We start from the raw sequence: 6,000 nt of genomic DNA, 5'->3' as shown, positions 1-6,000 counted from the left end.
AAAAGGAACGCAATTAGGTGCCTCCTCCTTTACAGCTCATTACTTTTATTTATTGTATAATTATCATTCCAAGTCATTGTCTTGTCCCACTTGATTATCATATAATAATATAAGGATCATCTCATCACCTAAAAGTAGGTCTCGTGATTATTAATTTTAAAAAAAAAATTGTGCAGTAGCCATAGCATGTCGACAAGGTGATTGTGGTGTTAAATTAGAAACAGAAGAATAGCGAGTTGCAGCGATTCATGGGGTTTGGTTGTGTTTATGATCAAAAGATGAGAAAGAGATGATAGAGAGATTGGTGTTGATTGGGTTTTGAAGGCTGTAGCAAAAAAAACGAAACAGTTTTTTTTTTTTTTTTGTGGGTTTAGTTTTGGTTCATTCATGGATAGAAACAGAAATATGTAGAGTGGTGGTGCCGGGTTTGTTGAAAGATGGTGGTTTCGGTTGTTTTCGAAGTAACAGAAGCACAAGTGTAATATCTATCGGTTTCCACGAAATATAACTAGGAGAGGGGAGAGTGAGAGTGATAGAGAGGGTGAATCATGGTGGTGGTTTACGACTCCAACAGCAGTCTCCAGGTGGTGATCTTAGTGATCGAAGATGGTGAAGATTTGACGATAAAGGTGTTGGTTTGTTCATTGAAACCGAAACAGATAGGTGGTGTTGATCTAGTGATTGATCGAGAAGGTGGTTATCAAGGTGGTGTTAAGTAGTGGTGGTTATAGAGTGAAGAAGGTGGTTCCCTGGTGGTCATATGGTGGTCGTTGAGATGATGGCTGTAGTGTGGTTCACGAAAATAAAAACAAGAAACAATTCTTGGTTTTTGATTTGTAAAATAAATGGATTAGCGAGTTTTGATTATGAATTGATGAAGTGGGTTTAAGGTAAGATTCAAGATTTGCAAACGGGAATATGTAGCACGAGTGGTGGATTGTTATGGTTCAAGGTGGGTTTCATAAAAAAAATGATAAGTGTGGTGATCGATTATCGTGAAGGTGGTGATCTTAAAGTGATCATGGAGATTGATGGTTGGTTCATCAATGGGTTGCAGTAGAGAACAAGAAGAAAGATTAATGGTGTAGAGAACAAATGTGTGTGTACCAGAATATAAGGATTTAGTTTCATGTAGATATATATATATATATATGCAAGTGTACCAAATATAGGTGGGTATATGATAAATTACAGCTGTAAGGAAATCTCTAGATTTGTATGATGATGCGTTTACATATATCTGCCAAAGTGTTAATCCAAACAAAAATAGAAACAGGAACAAAAGATAGAATTGTAAACATGTTTGTATGCTTGTGTTTGGAAAGCACAAAAGAATAGGAGATAGTGATGAGTTGGTTAATTGCATGCATGCATGTATATATATTCATAATTTAGATTAGATAATCCTAAAGACAAAGACATTTAAGTCATAATAATAACAGATAATTAAACCTTTTAATGTTTTATCAATATTCCTTAATTTTAGTAATCACACATATGTATATACACATACGTATCTATTTACACACAATTGTTCGTGAATCGTCAGGCATGGTCAAAGGGTATCTATTATAGATTTCAAACTTTCTAGACTTAAAAATTACAGATTTTGCTTATCGTGTCGGAACATATAAAGATAAAGGTTTAAATTTGGTCGGAAATTTACGGGTCGTTACATATACCTAGGGTATATGTACCCGTATCATACGCAGCTTCTAGATGTATTTAATATTGGTATATACCAATAAAAATCTGCTCCTTAGCAGCCTTAAATGATTAAGAAACATGTGGAACCAACCATTTGTCAAGTAGCATGAATTATTTAGCAAGAAAACAAAGTTAGGTATCTTTTTTTTCCTTTATAACCTAAAAACGTTTTTATGCATGCACACCATTTCTTCACCCCATTTTCTCATACTTACACTTCCATTTCTCTCTCAAAATACTCTTAACTTCATACTTGATCATCTCCAAGCATTTTCCCCATCATTTAGCTTCAAAAACCTTACTTAAACACCATAAGAAAACCATACAAAAACACTTCAAGAAATCCTTCCAAGAACATAAACTTACTTCCAATCTTTCATCCAATTCCATCACCCTTTTGGTTCTAGCTTTTTACTCCTCTTTTACAGCAACCTTGTCCAAGGAACTTGAGGTAGTATCTATGTTCATAACCTTATTCGATTCATATATATATAGCTATCATATTTTGTGGTATACAATTTTAACAACAAGAACATAGTTTGAAAGTTTTCAAACTTGTTTGCAAACTAAATAGATCCTTCTAACTTAACTTTTAAAATACTTCAAGACCTGTAATATAACTTAAATATATGCTAACTTAACAAGGTATAACTTGGTTTTTCAAAGAATATCTTAAAAGCTGTTTTTACGACGTCGGAGTGTAACCGGGGACTGTTTTGGGTTGGATAATTAAAAACTATCTTAAACTTTGAATTGGAGGTTTATGTTCTGGAAAAATGATTTTTACTATAAATATGTTAACACATAAAAATTTCATGATTTAATTCAAAGTATAAGTATTTTTTTAGAAAAATGGTCATTAAGTGTTATTTTTTTGTAACAAAAATGTTTAACTTCATAAGTTTCACTAAAGTTTCACCTATGCCGTGTAATTTTGAATACAAACCAAGGTATTTTCAGTTCATAGTCTTAAATAGGGACTCGATCCAAGGAGATGGCAAGTTGAATCAACGAAAACGGATTTGTAACGAAGAAACTATGACCGAAACAAAATTGGTTATCCTAGACTTGTTTAACTTCGGGATTAATTGGGAAAAATTAAATAAATCACATATTTCTAAGATAACATGATATTTTATATATATGTACTTATAATTCAATTTTATATGGTTCAGGATCACCCGTAAACAACACGAGAAGATTAATCATAAGATCCCATGTTTGTACAAAACACGTCATTTGACAACACCGGTACTTTATGTACGCAACACGTCATTTGACAACACCGGTACCGTGGGTCAAGATTAATCTCGACCAATACATATACGATGGGGTTTTATTTATTTCATTGGGGGTTTTATTTATTTCATTGCGGGTATATTAAACATCTAAAAATGAACCATTAAAATTGAATTACTAACAACGAGCTGCTAACTACGGACTAAGGAATTATTCAAAGTATTAAAAGTATAACAAGTATATATATGTGACGTTTGTTTAAAAAGAAAAGGTATTGATATATTATATATGGATAGGTTCGTGATATCAACCGGAGACCAAGTCAAATTATATATATCTTCAAGACGAAAGTGAGTATATAGTCCCACTTTTAAACTCTAAATATTTCGGGATGAGAATACATGTATTTTATGTTTTACGTTATGGACACAAGTAACTGAAAAATATATTCTACGTTGAGTTGTACCACTGGCATACTTCCCTGTAGCTTGGTAACTAATAATTACAGCGGTATTGTAAACGCGAATCCTGTTGATAGATCTATCGGGCCTGACAACCCCAACCGGACTGGACGACCAGTATTCAACGGTTGCACAGTACTTCGTTTCGTGACTATACTTGGTACAGTGTAGTAAGATTTCATATTAAAGGGAATATGCGACGTGATTAATTGTTAAGTATGGTTACCAAGTGCTCAACCACTTAGAATATTTTTATTAAAATGTTTATATATGAAATCTTGTGGTCTATATTTATATCGCTGTCGACATTAAACCTATATCTCACCAACTTTATGTTGACATTTTAAAGCATGTTATTCTCAGGTATGAATTAAGTCTTCCGCTGTGCATTATCTCGTACTAAGGATACTACTTGAGGCCATTAAGGACTTATATCATAAGGCGTTGCATTCGAGTCATTGAAGTTCATAGAGACTATTATTAAGTAAATGGCGGTTTAGGTCATTTGAATATTATGAAATGTCAGGCGAATATGTCAATTATGGATGTAACTATAGATTGCCTTTTAAGAATAAATGCAACGTTTGTAAGATGTATCATATAGAGGGCAAGTACCTCGCAATGTTATCAACTATTGTAATTCATTTGTAATCAATATGGACAACGTCCGGATGATTAGTTTCGGATCCTTTCACCTTTGCTGAACGACTTGTGTACTATCTAGAATTATCTTCACAACCATCTTGTATCAAATTTATTGTGTGCTATATTTCATGCTATATGTAAAATAAGCGGTATTGTAAGTTTGTAAAATATTGTGTAAAAGTTTGAACGCGAAATATTATTATAATCAGTTTTTCATATAGAATTGTAGTAGTTGAATTGTATATTAGCTACTAAGTATGAACTTAACGGTTAGGTACTACCCGAATTTAAACTTATAAAACGCTAATATGAAGAAAAAGCTTTTATAAATGAGTTCATATTATGCTACGAAATACTATTAACTACTCTTAATATTCTGTATGATTAACTTGTTCCATTTGACTATTTTGAAGGAAATGAACTCGACTACTCGACACACCGTGAATATGAATGAAGAGGAATTTCGTACTTTTCTAGCTTCAAACATAGCCGCAGTACAGGCTGCGCTACATACCAACAATAACCTTGGATCTAGCAGTACAGGAAATCGTGTAGGATGCACCTACAAAGAATTCACTGCCTGCAAACCTTTGGAATTTGATGGAACCGAAGGACCGATCGGATTGAAATGGTGGACCGAGAAGGTCGAATCAGTGTTTGCCATAAGTAAGTGTACTAAAGAGGACAAAGTGAAGTACGCTACGCATACCTTCACAGGTTCTGCGTTAACATGGTGGAATACCTATCTAGAGCAAGTGGGACAAGACGATGCGTACGCACTACCGTGGTCAGCATTCAAGCACTTGATGAACGAGAAGTACCGTCCCAGAACCGAGGTCAATAAGCTCAAGACAGAACTTAGAGGGTTACGAACCCAAGGATTTGATATTACCACGTACGAAAGACGATTCACAGAATTGTGCCTATTGTGTCCGGGAGCATTCGAAGATGAGGAAGAGAAGATCGACGCATTTGTGAAAGGATTACCGGAAAGAATCCAAGAAGATATAAGTTCACACGAGCCCGCCTCCATACAACAGGCATGTAGAATGGCTCACAAACTAGTGAACCAGATTGAAGAAAGAATTAAAGAACAGACTGCTGAAGAGGCCAATGTGAAGCAAGTCAAAAGAAAATGGGAGGAAAATGGTGATAAGAATCAGCAATACAACAACAACAGCAATTACAACAATAATCGCAACAATTATCCCAACAATCGCAACATCAATCGCAACTACAACAAACGGCCCAACAACAACAACAACAACAACAACAACAACTACAACAATCATTCCAACAACAATAATAACCGCAACAACAACAACAATCAGAAGCAGCTATGCCAAAGGTGTGAAAAGTATCACTCGGGGTTCTGCACCAAATTTTGCAACAAGTGTAAAAGAAATGGTCATAGCGCGGCGAAGTGTGAGGTCTACGGACCAGGGGTTAATAGAACGAAAGGAACAAATGGTGTCGGAACGAGTAATGGCGGAGCAAGTAGTGTCGGAGCAAGTTATGCCAATGTAGTTTGTTATAAATGTGGAAAACCGGGCCACATTATTAGAAATTGCCCGAACCAGGAGAACACGAATGGACAAGGCCGCGGAAGAGTTTTCAATATTAATGCGGCAGAGGCACAGGAAAACCCAGAGCTTGTTACGGGTACGTTTCTTATTGACAATAAATCTGCTTACATTTTATTTGATTCGGGTGCGGATAGAAGCTATATGAGTAGAGATTTTTGTGCTAAATTAAGTTGTCCATTGACGCCGTTGGATAGTAAATTTTTACTCGAATTAGCAAACGGTAAATTAATTTCAGCAGATAATATATGCCGGAATCGAGAAATTAAACTGGGTAGCGAAATATTTAAGATTGATTTGATACGAGTAGAGTTAGGGAGTTTTGATGTAATAGTTGGCATGGACTGGCTGAAGAAGGTGAAAGC

The sequence above is a fragment of the Rutidosis leptorrhynchoides genome, chromosome 11 (genome assembly GCF_046630445.1).
Source record: "Rutidosis leptorrhynchoides isolate AG116_Rl617_1_P2 chromosome 11, CSIRO_AGI_Rlap_v1, whole genome shotgun sequence".
Classification (NCBI taxonomy): Eukaryota; Viridiplantae; Streptophyta; class Magnoliopsida; order Asterales; family Asteraceae; genus Rutidosis; species Rutidosis leptorrhynchoides.
This window is presented reverse-complemented; position numbering follows the sequence as displayed.